General features: G+C 35.7%; 1 long non-coding RNA gene across 1 annotated transcript in view; it reads right to left on the minus strand.

Annotated features, from left to right (window-relative positions):
• The window catches only part of LOC118238382, a 123,692-nt gene extending 106,941 nt beyond the window's left edge, over nucleotides 1–16,751 (minus strand). The window contains exons 1-2 of the long non-coding RNA XR_004768502.1: nucleotides 16,182–16,751; nucleotides 10,266–10,312 (exon numbers count right to left, since the gene is read on the minus strand). This is a non-coding gene — a long non-coding RNA (uncharacterized LOC118238382). The remainder of the gene's footprint in view (nucleotides 1–10,265; nucleotides 10,313–16,181) is intronic.
• Nucleotides 16,752–25,225: the final 8,474 nt, after the last annotated feature.

The following is a 25,225-nucleotide window of genomic DNA, read 5'->3' on the forward strand; positions in this document are numbered from 1 at the left end:
ACTTCAATATTCTTGCTGGTTATGTACCTTTTCTAGATAAATGATGACAGTAATATTTGTGCCACAACAGTTAGGGGTCTCAACATTTCCATTGTAAACATCTATTTTCAAGGTTAGGTTTATAACTCTGCTTATAAAAATGTGCTCCTGGCTGAAACTTAGCACACAGAATCCTAGCCTAGCAGTAATCTTTACTCTCTTATATGTTAATCTTGAAGGAATGGTGTGACTGCAATTTAAAGAATGAGTGTGTTCACATTAATAGAAGTTTAGGACATAAGGGTGTAAAGAAGATCAGAGTTTATCTGAAATTCAGTTAAGATCTCTTTTCTGTTTTACATTATCTACATGAAGAAATAAATCTAGTTATATTTCTTTTATTATTGTTTCTATAGCCTCATTTGTGGAACTTATTTAGCAGTCATGTCATTTTGATCTACAGTGTTGTGCACAGGTGTCCTACAGGTATCACTCTGCTATGCCAGAGCAAGGGAAGATGTGGGGCAAGGTGCAGTGATTCTGTGTGAGTTTGCTGCTGCTCTGAATCTTGATGTCACTGCATTCAAATATGAAGACAAACAAGAAGATGGTTATTAGTTTCTATTGATTAATTAATGATAAATTGAAAACTTAACAATTGAAGTAACTGTGGATTACCTTTCCAAATTACTTCCATAGATGTTAACTTGCATATTCATGTTTTATTCTAAATATCAGCTTTTCTCTGATTAATATAATCAAATTTGTACCACTTTCTCTAGAAATATTCTACTCACAAATGCATTGATTTGGCAAACAAATATTTAGTAAACATCTAACAATTTGAGTGTTTATATTAGTTTTTCATCTTCCAAAAGGTTCAGTTTTAAAGTCTAGACATTTTTTATTTTTTTGATTTTTCAGTTATAGATTTAAATCTATCGATCACAATTCTCTAAGTGGGAGTTTTGTTTTGTTGTGTGTTCGATGTTGTTCTAAGCCTTTTTCTTAGAGTATTAATTTGTTTTTTGCATCTATAATGACCATCATTACAGTTATTATTTGATGGAAAAGAGGAGTCCTTTCAATTACAGATTTAGGGTGCAGCATTATCAAAGCCTTAACCTTTTTTTTTTTTTTTTTACATTTTTTTTTGTTTTCATTTTGTTTTTTTTGTTTTTTTTTTCCTGGATATTTTTTTTATTAAATTATTAATATTTTCACATGTACTTTCCCTCTCCCTCTCCCTCCCCCACCCCCATTCCTTCTCCCCCACCTCCAACCTACCCCCCACCCCATCCACCCGCCACTCCCCAGGTAGGGTAGGGCCCCCAACCAGGGCTCCAGTTGTTTTGAGAGTAACAAAATGTTGCAGGTAAGAAAACAAACAAAACCAATCACTCTTTCACAAACCAGTACTTTGAAATCTAAACAAATATTTCCACATCAAGGGAGACATATACTAGATTTGAAACCTGTGGAAAACATTCAGTTTGTGTCTGATCCCCATCTATGATCTGATACCATGATTGAGCACTGGGAAACTTATTATCCATAATAATTGAGTAACAAGGATGTTTTTGTAGTACTTGCTTTTAGAAAATTACACAGAGTGGAATCATTTCAAAGCTTTTACAACTATATGCCCTTCTGCACCCATTACCCTCTCCAATGGCACCCTTTTCAGTTTGCATTCTCTGATCATGGGAATTGGCAGGGTGGGAAGATGAAAAATGACAGGCTTGGTGGGGCCAGGAAGGCATAAGTGAGGCACAGAGGAGAATGTGTGAGCGCATATGTATCCTTCAGGATTCTCAGTTATTCTTTACCATCTGTCCATAGTGTGAATTCTTTAATAACTACATAAAATGTGTAACATTTACTTGGAAATTCACAGATGTATTAAATTACAAATATACATTAAGTCAAATATAATCAAATTTACTTTCATATTCAATGTATTATATATATGTATATATGTAAATAAATACATGTATGTATACACACATGCATCCCTTCATTCATCAAACATTCATTGAGTGTCTTGCTTATATCCAGAATTGCAAGGAAGCCAGGAAGATTTAAACAAAATAAGCTGGCTTTCAAAGAGGGTGGGGAGAAAGCTTGAGGAACAAATAATTTTAAAGTGATCAGTTCAAAGTGATAATTAGAATGTTTTGCTTTGTGATGGAGTTCTGGAAGTGTTGAACATGAAAGGAGATACTCTTTCTGGAAACATTGCAGAAATCCTCAGAAAAGTGTAGAGACTTGAAAACAAGTGAGATTTTGTGAGAACATTTTAAAAACAAATACTAATTAAGTATGGGCTTGAGGGTCAGATGATTTGATTGGAAAGAACACTAGGTGCAGCTAGCAAGGCATGAGAGCTAATGTTTTGAGAATGTTCTATTTATATGAGAATGCCCATGCTTCATTCTGTAGGTGATGGGTAGACAAGGAAAACTTTTAGATATATCATGTGATCTGCTTTTTAAAAGTCTAGTAGCAGTGAAGAAGTTTCAAAGGTTAAATATAAGAGGGTGAAAATCTTTAAGACCTTTTTCTATTACAAGGGAAAATGATAGATGAGAATCAGAACTAACTGGATGTAAAACAGTTTGAAATAAAGGATGGCTTAATAGAAAGATCAAGCTATAAGACGCTGATTTTGTGTATTCGACTACAAGAAGACACTCTCTGTATATATCTTAAATGTCTAATTAGTTAACATGGTGGATGTTTACATGATTGTGGTGAGAAATCAGAGTGTTTGACATGTGTGTTCATGGAGATAATAAATTCATATTATAGTATCTGCAAATAGTCCAGAGGAGATCAAATGAGAGATTTAACGACTAGATAAATGCCTAATAGAAAGCTTGGAGCTAAAGTTAAGTTTTTAAATGGTCTTTTCATGTGTTTTAGCATTGCAGATAGAACAATAAAGAAATGATATTCCTTGTGAGGAGAGAATGGCAAGTATAAAACACCATTTGATTCTGTAAAACTCTGAAAAGAGTCAGTATATGGTAGTGATATAAAGTGAGGAAAATTAATAGCTCATCTTTTAAGGCTGATAAGATAAACCTCAGAGCTGACTTTCCTGAGGAAACTGTAATTATGATGAGAATTAAAAGATAAGTAACATTCCTTAAAGTGAAAAAACAAACAGGACATCAAATGTCAATACATCCGATCAAAACTAGATAAAGTGAGGAAATGGAGAAGTAATGCTGTGTGGCACAATGAAGCAAAGCAAGTGAAGCACACAGAGAGGGTGGAACATCAGGGGAATAAAGCTTAAGGTACAATAAACTTGGACAGAGAACCAGAAGGATAACTAAGTATTGGGAAAAATAATTTTGGCCAGGTATACTCTAGCATTAGTAATCAAAAGGAAGAAGGATGCTTATTAATGACAAAATCTACAGGGAACAAAAGCTAGAAAAAAAGTTCTTCTGAGCTTCAATAATTACTGCTACTTAAATTACCAGTAATTAAGAACCTTTTCCCTAGAAACTGTTTTAGATCTTAGATAATGAATGATTGAACAAGAATGTTCTTGTCCTTCTGCAAGCACCCATAGGTCTCTCTGTGCTGCATCCAAACCCTTCTAATTAAAAAAAAAACAGAAGGAATTTAAGGAAGACACAAGGAAACAGCTCAATGAAATTAAGGAGAAAGAGCTTAAGAAGCATAAATGCCTGAATGGTGCCCAAGAAAACACAAATATAAGGCAGATGGAAATGAGCAAGAGGATTCAGTACTTGAGAGTGAAATTTGATAAGGAGAAAGAAACATAGAAGGGAATTAAAACTGAATTGAAGGTTAAGATTCAAACTAAATAACCCAACTAGAATGAATAAAGCAGAAAATGGAATATCAGGATATTGTCTTATGGTTTCTATTGCTATGAAGGGACACCATAACAAAGGCAATTCTTATAAAGAAAATTTAATTGGGGTGGCTTTCTTATGGTTTCAAAGGTTCAGCCTATTATCATCATGATGGGGAGCATAGTGGTGTACAGGCAGACATGGTTGTCAGTCCTACATCTTGCAGGTAACAGGTCAACTGAGACACACTGGGCAGTATACCGACCACAGGAAACCTCAAAGCCTGCCCTAGCAATGACACACTTCTTCCAACAAGGCCACTACTCCTAATAGTGCCACTCTCTATGAAATTATGGGGACCAATTACATTTAAACTACCACAGATGTACAGAAAAACCACAATCAATTGAAATTCGAGGTTGTGGAGTCCATGTCTAATGGATACATCTGCACACAATCCTGCTCCTAAAGCGCAGTGAACATTATGGAAAAGGGTATGGAAAGATTGTAAGAGCCACAGGTTAAGGAATTTGCTGTCAGATTGTGTTCCCTAGAAAAGTCAAAAGCCATACCCACAAAGTCTCACCAAATGACTTCCCAAACCTGAGCTGATCAAGGACAACAGCAACTTGGACAAGGGAAAGATTATGAGGACTCAATTATACACACACACAGAAGCGAGGCAGAGGGTGGGGGAAAGAGGGAGATACACCACCACCAACAACAACAAATGAACAAACAAAAACAAAAGCCTATAGGTAACTAAGAAAAGCTGAGAAGGGGAGAAATAGTCTTCCCCAGGGAAGAGAACATGGATTGGTCATCCAATACTAAATGGTCAGTCCTGATGGCACACATATGAGTAATGTTATATAGATTTACAGGGCTGTATTTAGGAATATATGCATGTAACAGCAATTAATGAAAAAAGAGGTTATGGGTTTGAAGAAGAGCAAGGCAGGATATTAAGAGGGATTTTGGGGGAGGAAAAAGAAGGAAAAATGATGTGATTTTATTTAATCTCAAAAAGAGGAACAAAAGCAAAATGTTTTCTTCTCAGAAGGACTTACGAGACAGTAAACTAAATGTCTTTAGGTATAAGTAAATATAATGTAATTGTTAACTCCACCAGTGTCTGCTCTCTGTTTTCCTACTCCTTACTTTCCCAAGCAATGGAACCCTCAGATTTGCTTTCTTTATCTACTCTGAGTACCAAAATGGGGTCTAACTACTTTTCCTTCACTTATATTTTCATGATTACCTATGCTTAGCATATATCATTATTTTATCATTAGGATGGATACATGTTGCATTATGCATTTTTACCACAATTTATTTGTCATTCACCAGTTGATGGACCTTTAATTTGCATTCATATTTTGGTTATTGAGAATCATATAGCTACAAAAGCAATATTGTGCACAAGTGTTTCTTTGAATACTCACCTTTAGTTCTTTCCTTTTATTTTTTTCTATTTTTTATTTAAATTATAAACAAGCTTGTGTTACAAGTCAATCCCATTTCCCACTCCCTGCCCTCCCCCCTGGCCCTACTAACCCCCTTTCCCATCCCCTTTCTGCTCCCCAGGGAGGGTAAAGCATTCCATGGGGGTAGTTCTTTCCTTTTAAAGAGAGAAAACACTACAATTTACAGATAAAGAGCTAGTGGAATAGAAGATAAATGTATATAGATGGTAAATGTATATATAATAATTATGGTTTCATAGGGGACAATAAGAGAAATAAAGACCACAGAGTTTATTTGAAAAAGGATTTTGAAATAAGGGTAAGAATCATACTGATTTTAGTTACCAGCTCTTGTAAGAAACTCCACTTTTACTATGTGTTGGATATTTTACTTTAAAAGACAGCATTAGTGATTCTAAGTGCATTTTGTGTTGTCAACATGAGACAAATATTACAAATATTTGTCTGTACATGAAGCAAAAAGAACAGAGGTAGGGATGAACAAGATGTCTCAGTGGGTAAAGACAATTGCCACCAAGACTGAAAATCTGAACCCATATGAAAACTGACTCCCAGGAATTAAGGAACCATCTGCTCACTTTTGCACACACCATGCGGTGCATTTGCTCCCCTAGATAAACAAATAAATGGAAAAATATAGTAGTGGGATATTTATGAGTATTCCTAAAATCTTCATTCACACATTTAAGAGACATACAACAAAAACATTGGTCATGGTAGAGTAGGAGCATTTAATTCAAATCAATTTCCATCAATGTGCTCAGCAGGCTCTCTAGTCATTTTGTTGAGACACCTATGAGACCCCATGTTAGGCAATGCGAATGGCTGAAAACAGATTTCATAATTTCCAAGTGGAATAGAGGTAGAGCTAATGTGCAAATAAAACTTTAGAAGTGGTTGATATGAGAGAAGTTACAAAATTTCTGTGACTAGTCTTAATCTTCATATAGATGTTTTATACAATAATCTTTTTTATTGTTTTTCATGAGCAATTATATTTGGTAAGAGGGCAGTTATCACACATAGAAACTGAGTATTTGAAAAGCTATCAAAATCCATTAGACAATATCTCCCCCTGCCATATTATTCAGCTTAGTAAAAGTGGAACCTTCTGACTCCCAAAGTTTTATTAGAGCGATTAGAGTTGGCAAATGGTTTTACTAAATATAAGATTATTTTTATTCTGAAAAGGGATGATACAGTTATACTTTTGTGAATGAAATATTAGTTTTACTATGGCACTCTACTTCTAATCTCTGAAGCTTTACTTCCAAAAGGCTCATTTATTCCCTAAGAGAGTGAATGACAAAGTGAACCATTCTGCAGTTACAGGTTCAAGCAACTGGGGTTCCTGATTAAATGCTTGTAGTCAAGAATGTTTTCTTTTGGGTCTTGCACACATAGAGTTACTCTCTGTGTCCAATTTTTTCTGCTTTTTAAAAATTAAATGAAGAGCCACAGGCAGCTTTTTAACTTGACTTTCATCCCAGGCCTAATGACTTACAGGTGGCAATTCTTTTCATTTTCCCCCTGCAATGATAGCATTTTCTCAAGTCTATCAATGGGCAATGCCACTGAGAACATCATAGGAAAGAGGCCATTTGAAACAAGTAAATAAAACTCTACATTTTTCTTTGTTCATGAAAGGCTTTCCCCAATTATACTTGAAATATTGGAGTAGTTTCATTTATTATTTAAGCTGTTTTGTACTAGGGTTTCTGTACTCAGGCTTAGATCATGTACTGTTCTTTAGCTGGAGCTAATTTTCTGTGTAGTATACTGGGCTGATCTTATAGTTGAAACACCTATTTACTTCTTCTTCCTTCCTAGAACTTTGGCTCAATGGAAAGCAAATATGAATTCTAGTTACTCTCAATGGATTTTACAAGATATGATGTGGCTTCCAATAGCTGTTAAAATCATGTAGTGGTGAGGAAGGTGAAAAATACAGAAGAAAGAAACAAGGATAAAATAATAGTAAGGATGTCTAAAAAAGTCACAAGGAAGGAATTAACTATCTAACTTTAAAAAAACCCTATAGCACATAGAAGTCTATGTATATAGATACATTTCTATTGTGAATGGTATTCTTTCATGTTGCTGATAGTGCTTTCTCAATGAGGCGAAGGTCACCTCTCAACATTTTTAACACCAGGCAGGAGAAGACTTCTTTTAAGTTTTTGGTCAGAGATGTCCAAGAGATTTCTGAAACATTATATGCTATTGCTGTTGCTTTTGGTTGCTTCCTAGGGGAGGAAGATAAGTCCCTACTGCTGAAGGCACCATGTAATTCATTCAGATGCAAGGCCCAGGGTTCACTGAAGCAGAACTGACCTGTAATCATCCCTTCTGAGCATTACCTTTCATGGTACCAAAGGGAGTTATACAAGCTTCCAAAAGAGGAAAGAAACCGTCCATCCTTCTCAGCTGTAACACCTATGTACCTCAACAATAACGAGCATAGCACAACAACCCCAAGAGTGCACTAACGGCAAACATATGGTGGTAGTAACCAACAGACCTCTAATTGAATTTAAGACCATCTCAACAAGTGGAAAATCATGGCTAGTACCTTACTACCCTGGACTGGTGAAATCTTGTACCTTGAAGGAGAACCCACAACTTCCACTTTGTTAAACCAATATAATCCCTAAATATATTCTACATATTTATCCTTATACTCAACAGAAATATTGTCATCTTGATACTATCATCAAGGAAATTTATCTTTACAAATGAATGAAAACTATTACAGAAAAACAATGACCAGTCAAAATGCAGAGTAATGGAGTCCAGTCTTAATGGATATATCTTCAAAACAATTCCTGCATCAAAGGCTCAAAGATCAATTAAGGAAGTGGATCAGGACGATTATAAGAGTCAGATGATTAGAGAGTTTGCTATGAGGTTGTGTCTCTATAAACACCAGAAGCTTTAATGGTACCAAAGAACCCACACAAGCTTACACAGATGGGGAGCAAAAAACATTTCTTCCCAGAAGTGATACTTATGTAACTTAACAATAACCAGCATAGCAAATAACCCATACAATCTCACAAGCCTGACTGCCTAAACATAAGCTGGAACTAGGGCAGCAACAATAGATATGGTAGTATGAAGAGGCAAAAGAAAGCCCAAGAGGCCTCAACATAAGTCAACAAACTGTAGGCAAATAAGGAATGCTGAAAATGGGGAAAATGGTCCCACAGGGAAGAGTATGCAAATTTGTTACCCAGTACCAAAAGGTAACATGGGAACATTCATAAAGTTCACATTATTCAGGCTGAGCATGTTGTATTTATGTGTATATATGTAGATAGGTATATATAAGTATATTGCATGTATGTATGCATATGCATATATGAGTGTAATAATTAATGACTAAGAAATCAATGAATTTGAAAAAGAGCAAGGAGGAGCATAAAGGAGGGGATTTGAAAGGAGGAAAGAGAAGAAGGAAATGATGCAATTATAGTATAATCTCAAAAATATTTTAAAAAGAAACTCCCAAAGGCACTCTACCAAAGGTGCTCTACTAGTATTGGTTAGTAAAGGGGGAGAATACAGGTATGTGAAAAGATAATGCAAACTTAATCAAAGGCTATTAATGAAAAATAACATTCTTTACCAAGCCTTCACCTCCCAAGTAATTTCTCTAACATTGCCATTTTGTTTATTATAGGAAGTCAGGATGCAGTTGTTCTCCATGCGTTAATATGTCATAGGGAGCCATCCATACAGTCGCTTTTCTGTTATATGCTATGTAACAAACCATGTGTGTCAGATTTCAGTAAGGCCATCTATTAGTGTGGTTGCCTCCAGGACAATTATACTTCTAACTCCCAAAGTGAAGAGGTGTATTCCTTTCAAATCTTAAGATCAAAAGAAGAGTTAACCTCTTAATGATGTCAACTGGTCTTAGTTTGGTGGAAAAACAAACCATCAAACAAACAAGCATTATATTGCCAGTAGGTTTGATGGGGTTTCTACTTTTGCAGAACAGTATGGAATAAAGGAAGTAGATGGGGTTAAATCATGATATCAAGTTTAATACTCAGACCCTTTGCAGTTGTGTTGTTGGATATTTGAACACTGTGTGAAGATATATTGCTATGATTGCTTTAATAAAAAGCTAAATGACCAATAGCTAGGCAGGACTTATGGGCAGAGAGAGAGGGGAAGTGGGAGACACCAATGAGAAGCAAAAGAAGTCAGACACACAAAATGGGAGAGAGGTAAAAGTTACATTGTAGAGCATAGATTGATAAACAATGGGTTAATTTAAGCTAAAGGAGCTATTGGAACATGCCTAAGCTAATCCCAAACTTTCATAATTAATACTAAGTCTCTGTGTCATTATTTGGGGCTGGCAACCCAAAGGAAAGTTCTATTACACAGTTGACACTACTTGATATCTTTTCTTAGACATGTGTACCATATTCCTCATTATCCTTGAGATTTCAATTAATTTTAAGTGTGCATATGTGCACAGATGCCAGTGGAGAACAGAAGAGGGGTCAGATCTCTTGGAACTAAAGTTCAGGAGGGTATGAGTCACCTGATGCAGGGGCTGTACTCAGGTCTTTGTAAAAGTAGTTTGTGGCTTTCACCAGTGAACCATCTCTCCAGTACTCATCCTTAATTGTAGAAGATGATTTTTTCAAGCCAAAATCTTTTAAAGAGATAGTGAAAGACTGAGAAGATTATAGCTTCAAAGTGTCATTACATATTTTAAGGTAAATAGTTATGAAAGTTGATCTGTCATGATTAGCTTTAGCATCTTAATAAACCCACAGCATGATCCAATATCTGTCTTTTTCTAATAGACCATGTACTATTTCTAAGTAAATATATGAATTACATGTGTTTTAAGAAAAATATTACCATCACATAGTCCTTTCCTGAATTTTACTTATTAAGCCTCTTCATATCACTGACTTAATTTCTTTTATAAAATACTTACCTATGTCAATAAGAGTTGGTAACTTTGACTTTGCAACTTATTTCTCTCTATGGAAGAGCAAGAAATAAACTCATATTAATTTTCCTTCTTTTTAATGAAATTTTTCATACAATATATTCCTATGACAGTTCCCTACTATGAACTCCTTTCATATTCTTCCCACAGGTCTATCCTTCCAACTCTATGCGCTTCCTTTCTCTCTCTCTTTAGAAAACAAAGGCATATTTGGGTATTGTCTCCAGTATGAATTCTCTGATAAGTTCCAGGATTGACTTTATAGGTAGGGGATATGTCACATCCATTACATTCGTAGGTTTTCTTTCCTTTATGAACTCTCTGATGAGTTTTAGGATTGCATTTCTTGGTGGAGGGTTTGTCACATTCATTACATTTGTATGGTTTTTCCTCCTCTATGAATTCACTGATGTTTTCTAGGATGTGAACTACCAATAAAGAATTTGTTCCATTCCAAACAAAACAAAATAAAAATCAAAGGCAAACATAAAACTTTAAAGCCAACAACAATAATAACAAAACACAAGAAACAGACAGACACACACACACACAAATAAAATCACAAAATCAGACCAGTAATAACAAAAAGCCTAAACAAACAAGGGAATATGAGACAAAACATACACAAAAATACCATTGAGTTCTCTTTGTGTTGGTCATCTGCTACTGGTCCTCAGGCCTATCGTTAGTGTAGTTAATATACTCAGAGAAACTCTACTGGGGGGAGAAATTTTTGCTTTAAAAGTAGGTACTATTGTAGATGGCTCTTTGGTTAAGAGATGGAGCCCAGGTCCACTCCCCTCTCTTTGCACTGGGAACCCATCTGGATTTAACCTGTGCAGGCAGGGTGCATGCTAGCAAAGACTGTGAGTTCACAGGTACATCAGTTTCATGTGTCTGAAAGACACTTTTTCCTGTAGTAATTTATGTTCTCTGTCTCTAAAAATCTTTCTGGCTTTTCTTTCCCACAGATCCCTAAGCCATGAGTGGATGGGTTTCAAGGAGACATCACATTGAAGACGGAGTGTTCTAAAATTTCTCAGTCTGCACATTTTGTCCACTTGTGGTTCTCAGTAGTAATTCCCACTTGCTACAAAGGAAACTTCTTTTAATGGCTGAGTAGAACAGTATCTATGGGTATAGCATATATTCTTAGGATTCATTTTATTGTTAAGTTCCTTTGCAGAACAATGGTATCTGGTTTTCTTCTAGGCCCATGGCCTATCCAATCTCAGGTTTTGGGCCAACTGAGCAGTATCTGGCATGAGTTTCATCTTGTGGAGTGGATTTTAATCCAGCCAGAGAGTGGCTGGTTACTTCCATAACATATGTGCTACTTTGCATCAGTATATCATGCAGGAAGTCATTTTGTAGATGGCAGGATTTGTAAATGTGTTGATACTTGCCTTTCTCCCCTGGTAGCATGCAGAGAATGTTCCAGTACTGTGAACACTGGTCAGTAGAGGTAAAGGCTCCAGCTAAACAGTAGCTAAATGTCTCCATGTTTAATGAGACGTGTAAGTGTTGCCTCCAACAATAGAAACTTACCATCAGTTTGTGGAGTGCAACCAAAAACCTGAGATGTTTGGGATTTCTAAGGGCCTCTTTGGCCAACAACTCAACCAATTCTTGTTACTAGATGTGTCAAATGGTGGTAAAAGATGTCTCTTGGGGCATTCTCTCCCCCATTATTTTTGGTTTTGGTATAACCCCTCAAATGACCTTTAGGGTTCTTTTCTTTCCCATATTCCCTACCTTACTCCTTTCTTCTATCCGTATCCCCATTTAATCCTCCCACTCTAGTCTCCTTCTCTTTCTCCATAACTATATACTCTATTTCAAAGGATACTATTCCTTAATTCCCAGTCACTTACTTGATATCTAACCTCTATGGTTATACAGATCATAGGACGTCTATTGGAGGCTTACATGCTAATATTCACATAAAAGTGAAAACAGAATATTTGTCTTTTGGGGTCTAGATTAATTCACTCAGGATGATTTCTTTTTCTCCATATATACATCCATTTACATGCAAATTTTATTTTATTTCATTTTGGTTTTTCAAGACAGGGTTTCTCTGTGTAGCTTTGGAGCCTATCCTGGCACTCGCTCTGGAGACCAGGCTGGCCTCGAACTCACAGAGATCCACTTGCCTTTGCCTCCCGAGTGCTGGGATTAAAGGCATGCTCCACCAATGCCTGGCCCAAATTTTATTTTTTAAACAGCTGAATAATATTCTATTGTGTAAATGTATTATATTTTATTAGTTATTCATCAGTTGATGGACATTTATTCATAATATCCATAATTGGATATTATGAATAAAGTAGCAATGAACATGGCTGACCAAGTGTCTGCGTAGTTGGATGTAGAGTCCTTTGAGTATATGCCCAAGAGTGGTATAGCTAGATCTTGAGGGAGTTGTATTCCAAGATTCCCAAGGAACTACCACATTGATTTCCATAGTAGTTGCACTGGGTTGCATTCCCACTAGCAATGAATAAGTGTTCCCCCTTTCCTTTATACTTGCTAGTATGAGCTGTTATTTGTTTTATTGATCTTAGCCATTCTTACAGGAGTTAAGATGAAATATCAAAATAGTTTTGATATATATTTCCATGAAGAGGAAGGACAATGACCATTTCCTTAAGTGTTTTTCAACCATTTGTATTTCCTGTTTAGAATTCTCTGTTTGTTGCTCTTCCATTGCATCTCTGTCCACCTCAGCCACCTCATTCCCTCCTGTATTCATCTCCCTCTCTCTTACTACCCACCTCAGTTTACCCTGTAGATCTCATCTAATTTCCATTCTCATGGCAACCCATGTGTCCCTTTTAGGGTCCTCTTTGTTACCTAGCTTCTTTGAAGCTGTGGATTGTAGTCTGGTTATCATTTACTTTACACCTAATATCCACTTATGAATGAATACATACTATGTTTGTCTTTATGAGTGTGGGCCACCTAATTTTTAAATCATTTTTTAATGTGAATTAGAAGCAAGATTGTTTTACATGACAATCCCAATTCCCTTCTCCCTCCCATCCCCTCCTCCTATCCCCCTACTAAAACCCTACCTATCACATATCCTTTTTGCTATTCTTCCCCTGACTCAACCTTTCTGCTCCCTGATGACCTCTTCCCTTCTCATTCTTGTAGTCCCCTCCCCCCCAACCCTCTTCCTGTGTTCTCAATTTTCTCAGGGGATCTTGACCCTTTCCCCATCTCCAGGGGACCATGTATGTCTCTCTTAGGGTCCTTCTTGTTTACTAGCTTCTCTGGCAGTGACGCACATAATTTTTAATTGGGTTATTTGTTTTCTGGATATTTAGTTCTTTCTGGTTATATATTTTAGATATTAACCCTCTATCAAATGTTTAGTTGGTAAAAAATCTTTCCTATCCTGTAGGTTGCTGCTTTGTTCAAATGTCAGTGTCCTTTGTCTTACAGAAGCTTTTCAATTTCATGAGGTCCCACTTGTTAATTTTTCTTAGTGTCTGTGTTATTGGTATTCTGTTCAGGAAGTCTACTACTGTGTGAATGACTTCAATATTATTCCCAACTTTGCCTTCTATCAGATTCAGGGTATTTGGTCTTATATTGAGGTCCTTGATGCATTTGGAATTGATTGTTCAGGGTGATAAGTATGGATCTACCTGGAATCTTCTAAGTGAACCATCTAGTTTGGCCTACAGCATTTGTTGAATTTGTTTTGTTTCCAATGTAAATTTTTCATTTTTAATAAAAAATTAAGTGTCCATTGATAAACTCACTTGCTTTAAAGGAGAGAAATAGATTGTCCCATATAATGTAATTACTATTTTCATATATATATATATATATATATATATATATTCACTGGAATAATAAGAAACATATTTGGAAATAGCAGTCATGAAAATGAATTTATCATGAAAATAAAAATGTTCATAGGGTTATTGTCTCATTAATCTTTGCTTGTACTTAGATTGATAGATGTTAAGAGCAAAAGAGAGAACAAACAATACGTATCAATTTATTTTCCAGAAATGTAGAACAAAATCTCTTCTATGCATAGGTGAAAATGATGATTAATTCTATGGGGGAATGAATACTTACATGTTATTCTTAGCTCTCAAAAATGAATACCATAGCCTTATAATGCATATGTCATAGTTCATGCATGTAAGTAGCCTCTTTCATGATACAGTGGCTGTTTTTTGATGCACTTTCTGTTTAATATTATAAAATGTTAGCTCAATGTCCATGAAAGTATTACTCCCAAATAACCATCCACTTGGAGAGTGATCTAAAGTTAAGCACCTGTTCTATTGGAGCGTAATGAACATATTTTTGTTTTTGTGTTTTGTATTCTCCACATGTGGAAGGATTGAACAGGAAAAGGCTTGTACTATTATATATTTCTTCTTTTATGATATTTTTGTTTCTAGTTTAGAGAGATCACTTGCTTTGAATACAGTTCCACAGTATTTATGCCTAATAGAACAATTAAAAACTAAAAAATAAAAGACTATATCACAGGACTGTATATGCTGAGCAGCATCATGTAGTGTCTGCAACCTCAAATTCTTCCTACACTGAACACAGTTTTAAAACAGTCTATATGTCCAGGAATATTAGTTTATCTCTGTAAAGATGTGTTGCTCTTTTACCTTTCCTGTCTAAGGCACTTGATTGATTTAATAAAAAGCTGAGTGGCCAATAGCAAGGGAAGTGTTATAGGCAGAACTTGTGGGCAGGGAAAGTAGGAGGATGAAGTTAGGCTTTGAGAAGAAAGAAAAGGAGATGACAGGAAGATACCAGGGGCCAGCCAGACAGACACCAAAGAAGCAGGAATGTAAGACATATAGATGATAGAAAGGTAAAAAGTCCCGAGGCAAAACATAGATGAATAGAAACTGGTCAAAATTAAGTTAAAAAAGCTAGTGGGACAAGCCTAAGTTAAGGCCAAACATTCATAGATAATAATAAGTTTCCATGTCTTTATTTGGGAGCTGATTGGCTGCCCAAAGAACATTCCAATTATAGTCTGTATGAATATTACTTGATTGAAATCAAAGACACGTATTGTGTTGTTGTGGTTCACAGAGGTGATGTTATACTCCAAGCCCTATGGATACATATAATAGAAAATTCAACCTTTATTTTGTGGTTTTTCACTGGACTCCAGAAGATGTAACTATTATTGTTTAGTAGCCCAATGTTTTTTTATTTTTATTTTTTTGCATGGATCTTAGATTTTATTTCCTGTCAGCTATTACAAGAGCTTCTAAGAAGAAATAGTTTCACCACTCAGTAAATGGATGCTTTGCTATTTTGCGTTATTTTTTACACTAAGCTTTGTAAGCACTGAAGCCACAACAGAAAATTGTCAAAATGATGTTGCAATAAACCTCCACACCACCAACAGTTACAGTGTGGATGTGCTCAGGACAGAGAGCAAGACTTGGAGCTCATGTTCAGTTTGTTAATAGGTTAGGGAAAGCAATCAGTTAGGGAGATGTCTCATAAACACTAAAAGAAAGAAAATCCCTGGAAGAATTATTTTAGAGCCCAAGTACCCTATGAGCGCTGCTTATCTTTGTGATTAGTTTCATGTCTGTCTTACTTTAAGTGATTTATCTTGCTTAAGTCATGTTCTGAAGTGACTGCTGCTTGAATAGTGCCTATGAGAGACACTCGATCTTTCATGTTCATGAAAGAAAACTTTGTCTCTTATGGGGATCCTGTTAATTTAAAAATGAACACAGGTAAGGGAAATATTGGTAATTTATAGTCTAAAATAATGGTTTTATCACACAAATACCAAGTTCATTCTCTCTGTCATTTTCAAGAATTTGAGTTTTATCAGCTTTCTATCCTACAGTGGGTGTTGGGTATGAGAACTATCTACATACTTACTTTTAGCCTCAGAACTCCTGGCTTGGTCTCTGTTTTCTTTAACTAGGACATCAGTGAAAAGTATGTTCTGCCTGTGGTGATGTATCTGAGTGCAAACAGAACCCTGTTAGCCATTATGTACCTATTAGCACTGATTACCTTCTGATAGTTCTTCACCAGTTGGTTTCTTTCACTTTGACAGATCTAGTACTTTGTTTAACCTTTAAGCCAGTAGGGCAATAACACAGCTGACAGAAGGAGAGAAATAATTAAGGAAAACTTAGCCAGGACATTTAAAAACCTCTAACAAGGCAGATATTTCTGTTCAATTTAAAAACTTGTCAAGGCATGCATACAATTCCACATAATTGCTATGGCAAAATGTTTCATTTTTTGCTAGATTTAAATTAATTTTAGAAATGTAGCTTAATCAAATTACTAAGTGTCTTCCTTTAAAAATATCTATAATTTACACTCTCAGGAAGTAAGTTTTAATACTATTATACTTCTTAGAAGAGTGATATCCAAGAGTACTTACTACTTTCTGGAAGAATCATAAAGGAAATATATTTTTAAAGCATTGTCTAAAAATCTGCCAGCACTCTGAGTTTTACATTTTCTGTAATGACTAATATAGGTTTTTGGAAAATAACACAAAACATAAAAAAATCTGGGTCAATATTGCTACCAACTCTAAGTACTTACACATGGCCAATGGTAATTGCAAGAAAATAAGACATTCTAAACTTTATTGGCTTTTATTGTGAGGTACTTCTCTGAGCAAATTTAGATAACCACTAGCCAGGGAGGCGTTGCCAGAGCTTCTTTCTTCTTTCTAGCATTCCTAACCCTGCTGGAGCCTGAGCCAGCTGCCATGCTTAGTTCACATTTGATTCATGTTAGGTACTCCTGTGAAAGGGGATTTCACTGTCTCTGGGTCCTTCCTTCACTAATCTATATTCACCAAGAGCAGTAGAAAAAGTGTTTCATTGTTGCATGAGGATATTTAATTAAAGTTGGAAGAAATTATAATTGAGAAATTGAAAATATTCTCTCCAGATCATTAATAACTTGGCAGTTTATAAGACATTAAAATATACTGTGTTCATTATTTTCTATAAATCTATTAATAGCATTACATAATTCCTCTTGCTTGCTGATTCTCTTTCCCTGTACCACCCCCATTCACTTTTACTAGGATAATATCAACCAGTTTAGCTATTTTACCCTTGTCAAATAGAAGACACTGACATCAAGAAACATTACAATTGTCTTCTACATATAACTGACAAGTCTAATTTGCATTTTTCCACATATCATTTGTTCTTTGTTATCAACTTTATGGCCAATGATTATAATATTTCCCAAATTCATGTTTGCACGAATATTTCTTAAGACACATGGTCTTAAGATTGCAGATAACAAAACAGCAAATAATATTAAGATGATAATATCCTCAGCTGTACCGATATATATCATATTACTTTTTTATAGCAGAGTTTCAACCACAACAACCGAGGTAGAACATTAAATATTATCAATACCACTCAGATATTTTAGCATATGAATTTTACAGCATAAAATATAGAATAGGCAAGATACCATTTTTTTAGAGTTATGAAGGAGGAAAACTACAAACTAAAGGGGAAAAGAAGAGATTTCCACCCACTCAATCATTTTGTTGCATTGTTATCAGAGCTAAAGTGATTGTGTTTTCATAGGATGGCTCAGTGGAAAAAGAAAACTCATGAAGTACTAGAAAAAAGGGAGTGTTTATGGGCAAGAATGTAGGGAATACATTGCAGACACATAACGCATAACAGAAGGCCTGGAAGTGAGAGAATCTGAGTTATGCACTGGGGATTACAGGGTCTGCAAGCATAGGCCAAGGTGCAGAAAGGATATGTTGAGTATGTCCTAATTGGACATGAGTGCTCAGAATTGTAAAAGTAAAAGTCTACTTCTACAGTTGGGAAAGTAGTTAGAAATCACTAGATGAATCTAACAGACAGCAGCCCACCTAGTATTAAAATAGAAGTGTTTATTTGATTTAAAGAATTGGCGAACATCAGAAATGAGGCTATAAAGAGGCAATGACCTTCCAGTTGCTATAAAGTTACAGTGTGGACCAGATCACACAGCAGTTTACAGAGGAAATAGACATACAAGCTTTGTCTTGATAGATGAGTATGAGTTAGGCAGGAATAAAACTTGCCAGTGAAGAAAATGTTTATAGATAAAATAAATAAATAAAGTTAGGTAAAAGACACAGTGTTTTGAAAAGCCTTTGTTTTTTAAGATAGGGTCTCACTATGTAGCACTGGTTGGTCAGGAACTTATAACAATCTACCTGCTTCTGCCTCCCAAATGCTGCAATTAAAGGCATGTTCTACAACCTCTGGTAAAACTTTAAAAACAAACAAACAAACAAACTGTGGTAGACTGGAATTTGAGGTGTGAAGCTATAAATGAGAAGAAATGAGATCAAGAGGTGTTTTAATGCTATATAAAACAGTTTTCAATTTTACCCTGAGAGAGATGAGGGCTATGGGAGTTAGGAGGGTTTTATGCAAGGTAACATCGGTATGGTCAAGTTTTCATTTTGCAAACATTTTCTAACTGAATGTAGAGAAATAATCCTAAGTTGGCAAGGCAGAAAGAAGGATGTTGAAGAGGTGGTACACGTATTTTTGATAAAACAGAATGGTGGTCCTGGCAGCTATTTGTGGCTATTGAGAAAGTGAGAGAAAACATACATGCAAGAGCCTTAGAGAAAAAGATAAGTGGGCTTGTCTGTGAATTGACTATTAGAGGAATCTAGAAAGGAAAGAAAATTTCACTGTTGAGGCAGAAGAGATATAAAGACATAACATAAAAAACAAACCAACATACAGAAATGTTGGAAGTCTAAGAAATAAAACCCATGTAATTTGGTTTAATAAGGGGACATGTGGTGATATTTTAATTTAGATATTGGTTATTAAGGTGACTTAGATGTTAATACTTTGTATTTTAAGAGTAGCAACTATGGACATAGGTGCAAACTAAACTGAGCATCTTCAGGAAATCTGAAGACAGCCAGGACTAAGGTGTGGCTCAATGTTAGTGGCCATCACATTGGAAGGTTCTCTTTATTTTCTCCTCATTTTCAAAACATTCAATTAAAATATAATTATTACATTTCTTCCATAATCCTTATCAATCCTTTTTTTATTATTATTGTTAACACACATATATAATGTGTGTTATAAAATACATGCCTTTAATTGCAGCATGTGGGAGGCAGAAGCAGGTATATAAATACAACTTTCTGAAGCCATTTAGTGTTGCTGGTATGTACATGAGTTCAGGGCTGAAAAGCTGGTGTTGTATAACCCAATAAGGAAACTCAACAAATGATGAATCCTTAAATTCAGCTTAAGTATAAATCTCTAGATATCTGTTTAATTAGTGGGATATTCTATAGAGTAGATGTTTCAGAGTATGTCCTACAAAACTGGCTTTAAGGCAACAGACAGACACAGGTTGTTAGTGATACAATCAGTAAAGTGAAGTTATAAAGTTCTAAGAATATCTTCATTTGTTGTTATTTATTTCAAAAGTACACAGTGTTTATTTGTTAAATAAATAATGAACTTCAGGGCTTTATTTAATACCTAAATTCATGTGTTCCTTGACACCAAATGAATTATGAAATAATTTCCTCTGATACAATCTTGATATCAAGGTTTATTTTCCTGTTGTAATAAAATTCCTCAAACTCAGTGACTTAAAAAAGCAGTTTGGTGATGGCACATGGCACATGCCTTTAATACCAGCATTTGCTAGGCAGAAGCAGTTGAATCTCAGTGAGTTTGAGGCCAGCCTGGTGAGTTAGGACAGTCGGACTTTTCTACACTGAGAAACCCTGTCTTTAAAACCATAAAAAAAAAAAAAACCTCACATAAGGAGCTTGAGATATTCAATATAAAGATACTTGCTTCCAAACCTAAGGACCTGAGTTTAATACTCAGGACCCATATCCTGGAAGAAAACTGGCTCCTACAAATTAGACTCTGACCCCCACTCACATGCCCGGCACATGCATACCACCAATAAATAAGAAATATACCGCCAGTAAATAGGAAATATAAATATTTTAAAACCCACATATTTATCCACCTGTAGCTGATGTGGGAAGTATATAGAGAGATAGCCACAGGGACAACTCCTCTGGAGACTTTTTTGTGAATTTTTCTGAAACACAGGAAGAAGTCTTACCCCAAAGAGCCAACCAACCCTATACTAATGAAATGATTCCACCATGAGAGCCAATGAGTTCTATGAGGTTTTGCAGAGGAACACACGCTGTCCAGAAGCAACTGCACCACCAGAAAACCACCTCGATGTGAGTGATAACTCACAAAAGTGACATCACTGAATTCCCCTGAACAATTTGTGAGCAATTGTGCCCCAGTCTCCTCCAGCATTTGTACAATGCTTATGAAATTTGAGGAGGGACCCATGAGCTTCCTGGGTCTTAGCAAATTCCCTTATCATTACAGAAAAAAATATTTAAATTTAGAAGTAATAGCTAGATCATAGTTCCAGAAGAGAATTCATTTCTGTTTCTGCTCACCTCTAGAGTCTCGCGGTTGGCATACCTTGTCTTACAGCATCATCACTTTGATCTCTGATTCTCCAGTCATTTCATTTTTTTTCCTACTCTGTCCTCTCACCTTCCTATGGGAAGAACACTTGTGACTATGTGAATTAAACTAAATAATGGAGGACAATTTCTCCATTTCAAGATAGATTAAGCTTAATCTCAATTAAAGATTCCTTTCACATGTTGTGAGACATGTTCACAGCTTCCAGAGATGGGGTATGAGCATCTTTTATTGTTATCGTTCAAATTACTTTTTTAACATTAAAAAGCCATTGACTGTTTAAAATGTTAGCAAGTCATCATTTTTTCTTTTATCCTATTTCCCCTTGCAAACACTGATCCTGTTTAGAATCTCTGAATATCAAGGAATATTGATGTTCCTGTGACTTCATACTACAGAGTAATTTCCTGGAAGCCCTGGGTCCTGGAACTGAATCCAGTCTTCAAGGGCATCTGGAGGCCTATGTAGGCCAGAGTCCTTGCCCTCGAAACTAACATTACAATTTCTCTTACAAGGTTACCCTAAAGCTGAGTTCAAGAAATGTGGTAGCATTTTAAGGAGATATTATTGGAGGGAATAAAGACAGTTGGATGGATGATATTGTCTATTTTTCTTTTATAAAAGATTCTGGTTTCATGTTTCAGTTTTGTTTTAACACACAGATTCTGCACCTGCTGTTAGTCAAAGTTGTTTGTCTCTTAGGTGCAATGTCATGAGTGTATTTTTACCTCTATTTTCTGTAATTTATGAAAGGGAATATTAACTTTCCTTCTCAGTGCATGACTGATTGACTGGCCCTTTCCTGAGTGGGTTAGTTTTATTTTTCTGTAAAGGGATGCTTCCTGGCTCCTGTTTCCAGCATTGAAGGGGATGATAGGTTCAAGAGGTCAGCATAGACAAGGCCTAAGGTCAACTGTTGAAGCAATCTTGGCACCTCATGACTGTAGACTATTATTTATTTATTTATTTTTTAAAGAAGCTGTGACCCGGTGAAATGTCATAAGAAACCTCAGGAATTTATGGCCCATTAAATAGGAACTTTTGCCCTCTTGGAAGTTTTTGGCAGGAAGTTTCTAGCAGCCCTCTCCCACAGAGCTGGAGGAACAGATGACTAAGCATGAGCCCCTGTACCTCCTGGCTCTGCAGTCCTCCTCAGGCCTTTCCTTCTAGTAGCTGGCAGAGCTCTGCTGCATTGCAGAGCAAGCCCAGTGGGAACCATACTGAACAATAGGTCAGTCCTTGCCCAGCTGCTCATCCCATGACTAGGTAGGAAATGTTGACATGGGGAAAGGAATAGTAACCTTGTTTCTGGTTTAGTTTTTGACTGATTTCCAACACATTTTCCCAACAGTAAAAACAAAGCAAGTATGATCTTTCAATTTCTACTTATGAAAACTCATTTGCTTTTGGAGAGGGATCTGTGATTGGTATCAGAAACCCTAAGAAGGAGGTCTAAAAATTGTTGCACCTAAAAATTCACTTTCATGATTTAAAACTGGAAAATATACATGTTAAGTATTTTGTTGACACTAGCTCTCACCTCTCTCTTTCTCTCTCTCTCTCTCTCTCTCTCTCTCTCTCTCTCTCTCTCTGTCTCTCTCTGTCTCTCTCTTTCTCTACATATCCTCTTTTCACCTCTTCTTTCTCATACCTTAATCCCTCTACTAATATCTCCACTCCCTTGTCATTTCTCCCTGTCATCCTCACCACAGAAGCAAAGCAAATAATTTGGGCAACTGAACTCTTTTTCATATTAAGTTTATGTTGAGTGTGATCATACCCATGGGTCTTTAGGAATCATAAGGGAAAAGCATTATGTGTGACAGTCAGTTTGTCTTATTCACTCAGTTAACTACCATTTCAAATATGGACTATCTACAATGTACCCATACTTTGTTTTTTAGCTGCCTAGAATACACAGATGAAATAAAGAAAAAAATTCCTTATTCTCAGGGAGATGTTAGTCTTACAGGAAGAATAATACAATAAATAGTACAAACAGTAATATAATAAATATATCTTATATGGACTACTGTAAGGGAGTACATGTTATGGAGAGTAAAAGTAGAATCCATAGCCTATGGATGGGCATGGTAGTTTGTGCTAATGATGAGGATGTTCAGAAGGGATGACAGGGTAGAGTAATGAGGATTGTGGTGTAGTGATAGAAAGGGAACCTGAGAAACTGTACTTGGGTTAAGGGCTAATATCCTTTCATGATGGGAAAGATTAGGCATAAGGCAGAGTCATAGAACGTACTGAATACATCCTTTGACTATTGGAGTGCATTGATTGACTTATTCTCATGATCCTTGAAATGCTTCCCTGCTGGCAAGTTGGACCTTGAAGGACTGATATGGAACTAGTTATAGGTATAATGGAAATAATACTGGAATAATTTTAGGAGGCTTGAAACTTAGGTTTAAGGATCTGTTTCCAGCTACCATGAAATGTGGAGTGTGACCCTTAAGTTCTCAGTTTCCTCATTTGTAAAATGAGAACAGCAGGCATATGCTAATTTACTCTATTTCTTGTGATCTCTAGAAACAAATGGGTAAGTGGTGTTGAAATAAGAAGGAATGAAAGGGTGGGAAAAGTAAAGTCAGACAAAATGATAATAGCAAAAATAGACTAAGGGAAAGAAGGAGAACAGATAGAGAGAAAAGAGAAGACAAATATAAAATTACCTAGGAAGTATTATACTATAATATAATTATAATAACACATTTGAGTAAATACCTTTCCTCCACTTATATTTCCAGAAAGGTATTTATGCTTAACTATACAACTCTTATCTCTTTGGCAATGTTATTCCTTCATTGTGAATTTTGGGCCTTTACATGGGGCTTGTGATGGCTTTCAAACCTCAAATAAAAATATGGTGTTTATTTTTTATGACTTAACCTTTGTATAACTTTATTAAACTATGTACCTTGGATAATTCATTTTAGTAGGGAATGAGGATTTGAACAATAAGCACATTTTTGTAATCCTACTTGCTTTCTATGTCTTAATTAATTTTGACACTATCTTAGAGTATATCTGTTTGCAAAGAGATTATCATTCAGCAATTGCTTATCTAGCTAACATATTTCATTTTATAGGTTTTTCCTGACAAACTCTTTTCTCCCTTGCTTGGCATCTTCCTTCCTCCTTGTCATTTCCTCACTTATTAGCACTGACCTCCAGTGAGAAGATAAGGATAAGAAATAAAATATAAATCACTTCATTTCTATAAACTGTTGCAAAATCTGGCAAAGGGTAGAGGTTGAAAGGAAAGGCCAAGTAAAGTTTAAGTTGCAAACTCGAGACGATAAGGCTTTTCCTTACTTTGTGCATTAAAATTGGATCCACATAGCAATGAGGATATCTTCAAATATTTATGAGCTCTTCATAGCAATTCTGGGTAGATTAAGAATGGCATAAAGTACAGAAGGTGAAGAAGTTAGCCTTGGAAATGAGTAGGACACCATTGTTTGAAAAAGAAAAATTGAGACTCTCAGGGTAAGGCATTGAGACATTGACTCCACAGATTCTATATTCTTTGGAAACAAAGGGAAAATAACCATGATGTCATTGGAACTCAGCAGAAGGAGGCTTGAAGGAATGGGAGTGGGTTGAAAAGTGGCTGTGAAGATTATCAAAAGAAGTCAAGGTAAGGTAAAGGGATTGTTTGGTATAGGTACAGTAGGAGTTTCTAAACTTGTAAGATTAACAGCACAAGAATGAGAATTTTCCTGAATTCCTACAGTAGCTTAGGAACAGGGACAGATGCAAATAGATGGAAGGACTGACACTTGGTCAGACATTATTCAAACCATTATAACAGAAGACTAATAAAGAGGCAGAAGAAACTAATCTAGAGAGAATTTTTCTTCACCATCCCGTTATAACATAGCAAATTCTTAATAAACATAGTTTGTGTTAGATATGGAACTTAATTTAGAGATGAACAAAGCTTGGCACAAGAGTCTTTCCAAAATAGCTAAGGCCAGTAATTTAAGCTCTTCTCAGGTTCCAAGGAACAATGTTTTTCTATATATCCAGGGTCTTTAGTTCATGGTGATTTGATTTATGTCTTTTTCCTTTGCCATGATATGTAACCATGAGGCATTCAGTAGAAATTGTCCTTTAAATTTTGTAATATTTATTTTATTTTTATTGAAAATAGATTTTTTCTATAGTATATTCTGATTATGGTTTCCTTCTCTCATGTCTTCCCAAATTCTTCCTACCTTCCAACACATTCAACTTCATGATCTTTTTCTCTCTTTCTTTTGAAAAGAAGCAGAAAAAGCAAACAAGAATAGAACAAAACAAACAAATAAAAAAAGACCAAGGAAAAGTACAAGAAGCACATACATAGGCAAAGACACATGCACACATAGAAAACCTATAAAAACATACTATTGGAAA

The sequence above is a fragment of the Cricetulus griseus genome, chromosome 2, assembly GCF_003668045.3.
Source record: "Cricetulus griseus strain 17A/GY chromosome 2, alternate assembly CriGri-PICRH-1.0, whole genome shotgun sequence".
In the NCBI taxonomy this organism is placed as follows: Eukaryota; Metazoa; Chordata; class Mammalia; order Rodentia; family Cricetidae; genus Cricetulus; species Cricetulus griseus.